This window comes from Lissotriton vulgaris, unplaced genomic scaffold, assembly GCF_964263255.1.
Source record: "Lissotriton vulgaris unplaced genomic scaffold, aLisVul1.2 SCAFFOLD_224, whole genome shotgun sequence".
In the NCBI taxonomy this organism is placed as follows: domain Eukaryota; kingdom Metazoa; phylum Chordata; class Amphibia; order Caudata; family Salamandridae; genus Lissotriton; species Lissotriton vulgaris.
The window spans coordinates 739,229-750,099 of record NW_028250362.1 but is presented as its reverse complement, the minus strand read 5'-3'; positions in this window follow the sequence as shown (position 1 = coordinate 750,099).

The following is a 10,871-nucleotide window of genomic DNA, read 5'->3' as shown; positions in this document are numbered from 1 at the left end:
TCTCCTTTTTAAGAAACTCGAAGGCAGTTTGGTGTTCATCCTTCCAAACAAATTTTGCATCTTTTTTTCATAACAGTCTCAAAACATGAACTTTGGAGGAATAATCTGAAACAAATTTGCTATAAAACTCGGTAAGACCCAGAAAGGACACCAATTGTTCTTTATTGTTAGGGGAAGGCGCCTTAGTTATGCTCAAAATGTGATTGAGTTTTGGTTTGATACCCTGAGCGGAGATTTTGTGTCCCAAATACTCCACAGTGCTCTCTCTAAATTTGCACTTAGAAAGCTTCAAAGTCAAGCCCTTAGCTTTGACAGACATCAGTACTTTGTCCAAATTCCTGTCATGGTCCTCGTGATCTTTACCATATATCAAGATGTCGTCTTGGAAGGCAATAGCACTATTACAACCCTCCAAAACTTCTTTCATGAGGCGTTGGAAAACCGACGCTGCGCTGGCTAAGCCAAATGGCATGCGACGGAACTGGAACATGCCCTCCGGGGTTATGAAAGTGGTAAGAAATTTAGAGTCCTCATGGAGGAGAACCTGGTGATAAGCACTGGCTAAATCTAGGGTTGAGAAAACGCAAGCACCAGAAAGAGTGGAAATTAGCTCATGAATGTTGGGTAAGGGATGTCTGTCCACCCAAATTTCAGTGTTCAGACTGCGGAGGTCTACACAGAGACGAAGTTCCCCATTACTTTTAATTGACAAAACTACTGGGGAAACCCAGGGGGAAGACTCGGTTGGTTCAATGATGCCACGAGTCACCAAGTCCGAAAGAATAGTTTTTAGTTTATCTCGATATGCCAATGGGACATTCCTGACCCTGTGTCGAACTGGTGTTGCATTTTCTTTCAAGATGATTTTGTGTTTAAAATTTACAAATTCACCCAAGACATCAGAAAAAATCTCAGGAAATTTGTTCTTGACTAACACAGTAAATTCATCCTCAGCAGGAGATACAATATATACAGGTGGGGAAGCATTAGGATCTAATTTGATTTTCAACTCATGTTGGTGTGGCCAACTCAAAAGAGAAGCACCCTTGGATGATACGTAAACTTTCCCTTTGATGCTATTACCTTTAAATCCTATATCTGCCCACATGTATCCTAACAAATCAATCTTACGACCAGTGTATCCGCCTGGACAAATATCAGATGGTAGTAAGCATGAGGAATTCCAATGCCTGTTAAAAATGTCACTACCAATTATGCTGTACCAAGCACATGAATCTATAAGCATAGTGATTTCTATACCATTGATAAAAACCTTGTCCTTGGGAAAACCTGGACAAGCAGAGTCACCAACACATAGCAGAGTGTTGATTTCTTGGATTTCCTCAGAGACCTCATGGTCGAGATCAGTTAACAAATTCACTTTCTGTGGGGATCTACACATTTTACTGAAATGCCCCGTTTTTTTACATTTAACACAGATTTTATTCCACGCTGGACAACCCTTATAATTGCCAACGTGGTCATTCGCACCGCACCTATAACAAATAATAGGATTTTTCTTACCAGGGGCTCTATTGTCTCTAGGAAAATACCTAGTCTGAGGAATAGGAAATTTTCTTTGGTTATGGAACTCCTTTACTAAAGCAACCTCTGGGATTACTACTTTACTTTTAGCATCATGACTTCTGATCTCAGTTACAAAGAGTTCCGATTGTTCAATCCCTTTAGCTATATTAATGACAGCATTTAGAGAAGACTCGGTACCCATCCACAGCCGTTCTTGTATTTTTTTGCTTTTGGTCTTTATCATCAACTGGTCTCTTAATACTTGCTCGAAATTAATTGTTTCAAATGCACAGGAGGCAGCTAAAGTTCTTAGCACAGCTACGTAATTCTCAATTGACTCATCGTCTTTCTGCGCACGGGAATAAAATTTGAACCTTTCCATAACTACGTTTATTCTCCTACCAAATCTAGTGGCTAACTGTTTTACAACGATCTCGAAAATGTTAAAATCGCCGGCTCCATCGATGGGAGGCAAGTTTTCCAATTCCTTAAGGCCTGCACCACCCAAACAATTCTTTAATGAAGCTAGTTTTCTTTTAGCAGAACATCCGTCCTCTTCTACTACATCCACATAGGCCAGAAATGTGGGATACCACAGGTCCCATTCAACCTTAGGATCCCCAGCAGTAGGTAGGAAATGAGAGGGAGCAACAATATTGTTAGACATTTCTGGTAAGGAAAAGTAAGCTTGCACAAATGAAAACAGTTGAAAACTAGAGAAAAGCAAATTAAAAACAATGCAAAGTAGGTAGGTTGGTTAATTGTTTGGATAGATAATGAAAATAATAAATTAATAAAATAAACGTAGTCACCGTAGTCAACTTCGTTTCTTGGTAAATGCGATGAAGTCAAATCGTGTTCTTTAGTAATAAATCAGTTTCATTAAATGTAGCGTTAGTGCAGTTTCAACACGGAGAAGAAAACGCCACAGTTTGGTATTTCAAACGGTATTTCCAAAGCGTGTGTAAGGTTAAACATACACGAGGTAAATCAAAACAAAATAAAAAAAATAGTTGTAAAAGATGGCCGCTGCGCGGCGCTTTGCCTTTGACCTTTGCGTGTTGGGAACGCAGGGTAATGCGTTCAATACGTCATGAATAATGTTGACGTAGAGCGGAACAAACACGAAGCTGGAATGCAGTCATCAAAGCGAACCTGGAGCTCGTGGAAGGCTCACGAAGAAGCACGCGGTAGAATGTCGGATCAGCTTCAAAAGTAAACAGGTTAGCGCTGTTATTTCTTGTATTAATGAGAGTCCCAACAAAGAAAACATTGAGAAAACAACAGCGTAGAGAACTGAAATTAGACAATGTCAAGAAGCGTAAGATCACAACGCACTGCAGTACAGGGATATGCCCACTAAGTGGAAAAAAAAAAACGGTTTTGGAGCACACGTTATGGTAGACTGCCGCAGGTGCAATCAAAGCACTATATTAAATTACAGCCGCTGGTGCTATCACATTACACATAGACGAGAAGAGAAATGAAATACCTTTGTAAACGCGTGAACGCTGATCCTTGGTTTCTTTATTTGGAATAATAAAAAAAAATAGTACTTCTTCTTTTAAAAATAGCAGATGAGTCCTTCTTCATATGATGAATTCTTCTTCATATGATCCCGATCGTCGCCAGTTTATGAAGTAAACTGAAACACGTTTTGGAAGAAGAGTACTTTATTCAGTACCAAGGAAACAGCTTGTACAACCACTTGTAGGCAAGGCTCAGGAGATATGGTCAACCACCACACAGAGAATGTAGAATGCACATATCAAGCATAACAATTCTAGAGCGATGGCAGAGACAACATAAGAAGGCAGTAGCACACTGTTAAAGGGATACTACAGGCACTGCAGCCAAAAAGGCATTGGCTGATCGTAGTAGTCTTCTGGAATGATATGGGGGTGATTAGAGGGATGTTGATTGCTGGACCGGTTTCCGAGAAAGCCTGATGGGCAATGCATAAGGACTTGAAACTAATTCTGTCCTTAACGGGAAGCCAGTGCAGTTTTTTCAGGCCGGGTTTAGCAGACGTCCTGCGAGGGATTTGCAGTAGCGTGCGGGTGGCGCAGTTTTGGATTATCTGCAGTTTCCGCAGAGTAAAGTCAGGGGCTCCAAATAAAGGGCATTACCAAAATCCAAGTGTGATTGGATCAAGCCCTGTATCACCGTTTGTCTGGCTTCGAAAGGTAGTAGGGGAAGAATTTTCCTAAGGATTCTGAGTAGGCCGAAGCAGGTGGCGGCTAACATAGTTGCTTGATAGTCAAATGTCAGGGGCTTGTCAAGCCAGATACCCAGACTCTTGATGGAGTTCTTAGGTACGGGTGGCGGGACTAGATTGGAGGGCCAGATGGAGCTGATTGATGCTGGAGCTGCATTACCCAGCAGCATGAGCTCGGTCTTGTCTCCATTAAGCTTGAGACAAGACAGAGTCATCCAGCTTTTTACTTTCTCCAGGCAGCCCACCAGGTCCACTTTGGCTGGAGAGTCATATTCCTGTTCCAGAGAGACCACCAGCTGAGTATCGTCCGCATAGGTGATGATCTTAACACCATACGGACGGACAATCTCAGCCAGCGGTCTCATATAGACGTAAAATAACGTCGGGCTCAGGGAAGAGCCCTGTGGGACTCCGCAGCCCAGGGGTTTGCTGGAGGAGATATTGTTTCCTTCATATACCTGGAAGGTTCTATCACTAAGGAAGGACTTGAGCCATTCCAGCGCCCTACCTGATATTCCAGTATCATAGAGAGGCTGCAGTAGGGTTTTATGATTTACAGTGTCAAAAGCAGCGCTTAGATCGAGGAGGATGACTGCCACTGATCCTCCTCGATCCAAGATTTTTCTAATTTCCTCCATGACTGCCAACAAGGCCGTGTCCGTTCCAAGTTTGGGGATGAAGCCTGTCTGCGACGGGGCAAGCAGCTGATTACTCTCAAGGAAGTTTGTTATATATTTCTCTATAATTTTGCTAGCCCACGGGAGCAGGGAGATGGGGCGGCAGTTGCTGAGATTGTTAATAACCATATTGGGTTTCTTTACAAGTTCCCGCACCATAGCCTGTTCCCACGCAGGTGGGACCGTGCTAGTAGCAATTGAGGCGTTAAGTACTTCTAGCAGGATGGGAAGAATGGTCCGAGTGGCAGTCACCAATATGCGTGGGGGGCAGGATCACTAGGGGATCCTGATTTCACTTGCATCATTAGAGTGGCAAGTGATTCTGGTTTTAGCAGGGGAATCTCATCTAATGAGGGTGACCGGCTACACAGGGTGCCCTGTACAAAAGTCGGCGGGGTGTCCACTGGGCCATTTAAATCACTGTCCGGGAAGGATGAGTAGATGAGATCGATTTTATGGAAAAAGAAATCCGCTAGGTCGTCACAGCGAGCTTGTGGATTATTATTAGTTGAAGGGGGTTGAGGGAGTTTGGTAAGGCTTTTCACGATCTGATAGATCTCTTTTGAATTGGAGCTAGCTTCTGAGATTTTTTGTGTATAATACACAGCTTGTGCGTTCTTTATCTCTTTTTTATAATTTCTGATGGCTTCTCTGTAGATGGTTTTTTCTGTCTCGGCGTACCCCAGGCGCCATTTTCTTTCTAGTCTCTTGCACTGGCATTTTCTCTCCCGGAGCTCTGCTGAGTACCAGGGAGCAGTGACTCTGGATCTTTTTAAGGTCGTTTTTTTGATGGGCAGTATGGTATTGAGCGATTGTGTTATCCAGTTATTAAACTTGGCTTTTGCTATTAGGGGATCTTGAGTGATTGATGGACTTGTGGTCTCTAACTCATGGACCCACTGGTCTAGTGAGAGTCTCGTCCAGTTCCGTGCTTTCCGTAGTCCTGGTGTAAGTGCAGAGGTATTGTGGGTTTTCCACATAAAGGGGACTAGCCAATGGTCCATCCATGGGAGGGCAACCGGAGTTTCCACCTTCAAATTAGAACAGTTGCTAAACACCGGGTCTAACAGATGGCCTTTAATATGCATGGGTGATATAACAAATTGGTCCATCAGTAATGCGGAGAGATCTGCAATTAGCTCTTGAGCCATAGCATCTGTTGTTTGATCAAGGTGAATGTTTAGGTCGCCTAGCAACGTAAAGTTGGAAGGGGAGGAGGCCAAATCCGCAAATCCCGAAGGTAGGGATGCATGAAACTGTTTTACAAATCCTGGTGGGCGATAAATAAGTGCCCCATAAAAACTAATGTTCGGAGAGAACTCTAAACAAAAGGACATGCTTTCGCAGTCTAGGAAGGGATTCGGGGAGCATCAACAGGCATAGTGAGCTCTGAATATGATTGCCAGGCCGCCGCCTTTCCTATGAGGGCGATCTAATCTAGCTTATTCGAGGCATTAAGGTCCTCGAATAAGTATAACTGTTTGTGAATTGCCTCAACCTACTCTTTTGTGCCAGTTTTTTCAGGCCGGGTTTAGCAGACATCCTGCGAGGGATTTGCAGTAGCGTGCGGGCGGCGCAGTTTTGGATTATCTGCAGTTTCTGCAGAGTAAAGTCATGGGCTCCAAATAAAGGGCATTACCAAAATCCAAGCGTGATTGGATCAAGCCCTGTATCACCGTTTGTCTGGCTTCGAAAGGTAGTAGGGGAAGAATTTTCCTAAGGATTCTGAGTAGGCCGAAGCAGGTGGCGGCTAGCATAGTTGCTTGATAGTCAAATGTCAGGGGCTTGTCAAGCCAGATACCCAGACTCTTGATGGCTTTCTTAGGTACCGGTGGCGGGCCTAGATTGGAGGGCCAGATGGAGCTGATTGATGCTGGAGCTGCATTACCCAGCAGCATGAGCTCGGTCTTGTCTCCATTAAGCTTGAGACAAGACAGAGTCATCCAGCTTTTTACTTTCTCCAGGCAGCCCACCAGGTCCACTTTGGCTGGAGAGTCATATTCCTGTTCCAGAGAGACCACCAGCTGAGTATCGTCCGCATAGGTGATGATCTTAACACCATACAGATGGACAATCTCAACCAGGGGTCTCATATAGACGTAAAATAACGTCGGGCTCAGGGAAGAGCCCTGTGGGACTCCGCAGCCCAGGGGTTTGCTGGAGGAGATATTGTTTCCTTCATATACCTGGAAGGCTCTATCACTAAGGAAGGACTTGAGCCATTCCAGCGCCCTACCTGATATTCCAGTATCATAGAGAGGCTGCAGTAGGGTTTTATGATTTACAGTGTCAAAAGCAGCGCTTAGATCGAGGAGGATGACTGCCACTGATCCTCCTCGATCCAAGATTTTTCTAATTTCCTCCATGACTGCCAACAAGGCCGTCTCCGTTCCAAGTTTGGGGATGAAGCCTGTCTGCGACTGGACAAGCAGCTGATTACTCTCAAGGAAGTTTGTTATATATTTCTCTATAATTTTGCTAGCCCACGGGAGCAGGGAGATGGGGCGGTAGTTGCTGAGATTGTTAATATCCATATTGGGTTTCTTTACAAGTGCCCGCACCATAGCCTGTTCCCACGCAGGTGGGACCGTGCTAGTAGAAATTGAGGCGTTAAGTACTTCTAGCAGGATGGGAAGAATGGTCCGAGTGGCGGTCACCAATATGGGTGGGGGGCAGGGTCACTAGGGGATCCTGATTTCACTTGCATCATTAGAGTGGCAAGTGATTCTGGTTTTAGCAGGGGAATCTCATCTAATGAGGGTGACCGGCTACACAGGGTGCCCTGTACAAAAGTCGGCGGGGTGTCCACTGGGCCATTTAAATCACTGTCCGGGAAGGATGAGTAGATGAGATCGATTTTATGGAAAAAGAAATCCGCTAGGTCGTCACAGCGAGCTTGTGGATTATTATTAGTTGAAGGGGGTTGAGGGAGTTTGGTAAGGCTTTTCACGATCTGATAGATCTCTTTTGAATTGGAGCTAGCTTCTGAGATTTTTTGTGTATAATACACAGCTTGTGCGTTCTTTATCTCTTTTTTATAATTTCTGATGGCTTCTCTGTAGATGGTTTTTTCTGTCTCGGCGTACCCCAGGCGCCATTTTCTTTCTAGTCTCTTGCACTGGCATTTTTTCTCCCGGAGCTCCGCTGAGTACCAGGGAGCAGTGACTCTGGATCTTTTTAAGGTAGTTTTTTTGATGGGCAGTATGGTATTGAGCGATTGTGTTATCCAGTTATTAAACTTGGCTTTTGCTATTAGGGGAGCTTGAGTGATTGATGGACTTGTGGTCTCTAACTCATGGACCCACTGGTCTAGTGAGAGTCTCGTACAGTTCCGTGCTTTCAATAGTCCTGGTGTAAGTGCAGAGGTATTGTGGGTTTTCCACATAAAGGGGACTAGCCAATGGTCCATCCATGGGAGGGCAACCGGAGTTTCCACCTTCAAATTAGAACAGTTGCTAAACACCGGGTCTAACAGATGGCCTTTAATATGCATGGGTGATATAACAAATTGGTCCATCTGTAATGCGGAGAGATCTGCAATTAGCTCTTGAGCCATAGCATCTGTTGTTTGATCAAGGTGAATGTTTAGGTCGCCTAGCAACATAAAGTTGAAAGGGGAGGAGGCCAAATCCGCAAATCCTGAAGGTAGGGATGCATGAAACTGTTTTACAAATCCTGGTGGGCGATAAATAAGTGCCCCATAAAAACTAATGTTCGGAGAGAACTCTAAACAAAAGGACATGCTTTCGCAGTCTAGGAAGGGATTCGGGGAGCATCAACAGGCATAGTGAGCTCTGAATATGATTGCCAGGCCGCCGCTTTTCCTATGAGGGCGATCTAATCTAGCTTATTCGAGGCATTAAGGTCCTCGAATAAGTATAACTGTTTGTGAATTGCCTCAACCTACTCTTTTGTGCCAGTTTTTTCAGGCCGGGTTTAGCAGACATCCTGCGAGGGATTTGCAGTAGCGTGCGGGCGGCGCAGTTTTGGATTATCTGCAGTTTCCGCAGAGTAAAGTCATGGGCTCCAAATAAAGGGCATTACCAAAATCCAAGCATGATTGGATCAAGCCCTGTATCACCGTTTGTCTGGCTTCGAAAGGTAGTAGGGGAAGAACTTTCCTAAGGATTCTGAGTAGGCCGAAGCAGGTGGCGGCTAGCATAGTTGCTTGATAGTCAAAAGTCAGGGGCTTGTCAAGCCAGATACCCAGACTCTTGATGGCTTTCTTAGGTACCGGTGGCGGGCCTAGATTGGAGGGCCAGATGGAGCTGATTGATGCTGGAGCTGCATTACCCAGCAGCATGAGCTCGGTCTTGTCTCCATTAAGCTTGAGACAAGACAGAGTCATCCAGCTTTTTACTTTCTCCAGGCAGGCCACCAGGTCCACTTTGGCTGGAGAGTCATATTCCTGTTCCAGAGAGACCACCAGCTGAGTATCGTCCGCATAGGTGATGATCTTAACACCATACAGACGGACAATCTCAACCAGGGGTCTCATATAGACGTAAAATAACGTCGGGCTCAGGGAAGAGCCCTGTGGGACTCCGCAGCCCAGGGGTTTGCTGGAGGAGATATTGTTTCCTTCATATACCTGGAAGGCTCTATCACTAAGGAAGGACTTGAGCCATTCCAGCGCCCTACCTGATATTCCAGTATCATAGAGAGGCTGCAGTAGGGTTTTATGATTTACAGTGTCAAAAGCAGCGCTTAGATCGAGGAGGATGACTGCCACTGATCCTCCTCGATCCAAGATTTTTCTAATTTCCTCCATGACTGCCAACAAGGCCGTCTCCGTTCCAAGTTTGGGGATGAAGCCTGTCTGCGACTGGACAAGCAGCTGATTACTCTCAAGGAAGTTTGTTATATATTTCTCTATAATTTTGCTAGCCCACGGGAGCAGGGAGATGGGGCGGTAGTTGCTGAGATTGTTAATATCCATATTGGGTTTCTTTACAAGTGCCCGCACCATAGCCTGTTCACATGCAGGTGGGACCGTGCTAGTAGAAATTGAGGCGTTAAGTACTTCTAGCAGGATGGGAAGAATGGTCCGAGTGGCGGTCACCAATATGGGTGGGGGGGCAGGGTCACTAGGGGATCCTGATTTCACTTGCATCATTAGAGTGGCAAGTGATTCTGGTTTTAGCAGGGGAATCTCATCTAATGAGGGTGACCGGCTACACTGGGTGCCCTGTACAAAAGTCGGTGGGGTGTCCACTGTGCCATTTAAATCACTGTCCGGGAAGGATGAGTAGATGAGATCGATTTTATGGAAAAAGAAATCCGCTAGGTCGTCACAGCGAGCTTGTGGATTATTATTAGTTGAAGGGGGTTGAGGGAGTTTGGTAAGGCTTTTCACGATCTGATAGATCTCTTTTGAATTGGAGCTAGCTTCTGAGTTTTTTTGTGTATAATACACAGCTTGTGCGTTCTTTATCTCTTTTTTATAATTTCTGATGGCTTCTCTGTAGATGGTTTTTTCTGTCTCGGCGTACCCCAGGCGCCATTTTCTTTCTAGTCTCTTGCACTGGCATTTTTTCTCCCGGAGCTCCGCTGAGTACCAGGGAGCAGTGACTCTGGATCTTTTTAAGGTAGTTTTTTTGATGGGCAGTATGGTATTGAGCGATTGTGTTATCCAGTTATTAAACTTGGCTTTTGCTATTAGGGGATCTTGAGTGATTGATGGACTTGTGGTCTCTGACTCATGCACCCACTGGTCTAGTGAGAGTCTCATACAGTTCTGTGCTTTCCGTAGTCCTGGTGTAAGTGCAGAGGTATTGTGGGTTTTCCACATAAAGGGGACTAGCCAATGGTCCATCCATGGGAGGGCAACCGGAGTTTCCACCTTCAAATTAGAACATTTGCTAAACACCGGGTCTAACAGATGGCCTTTAATATGCATGGGTGATATAACAAATTGGTCCGTCTGTAATGCGGAGAGATCTGCAATTAGCTCTTGAGCCATAGCATCTGTTGTTTGATCAAGGTGAATGTTTAGGTCGCCTAGCAACATAAAGTTGGAAGGGGAGGAGGCCAAATCCGCAAATCCTGAAGGTAGGGATGCATGAAACTGTTTTACAAATCCTGGTGGGCGATAAATAAGTGCCCCATAAAAATTAATGTTCGGAGAGAACTCTAAACAAAAGGACATGCTTTCGCAGTCTAGGAAGGGATTCGGGGAGCATCAACAGGCATAGTGAGCTCTGAATATGATTGCCAGGCCGCCGCTTTTCCTATGAGGACGATCTAATCTAGCTTATTCGAGGCATTAAGGTCCTCGAATAAGTATAACTGTTTGTGAATTGCCTCAACCTACTCTTTTGTGCCAGTTTTTTCAGGCCGGGTTTAGCAGACATCCTGCGAGGGATTTGCAGTAGCGTGCGGGCGGCGCAGTTTTGGATTATCTGCAGTTTCCGCAGAGTAAAGTCATGGGCTCCAAATAAAGGGCATTA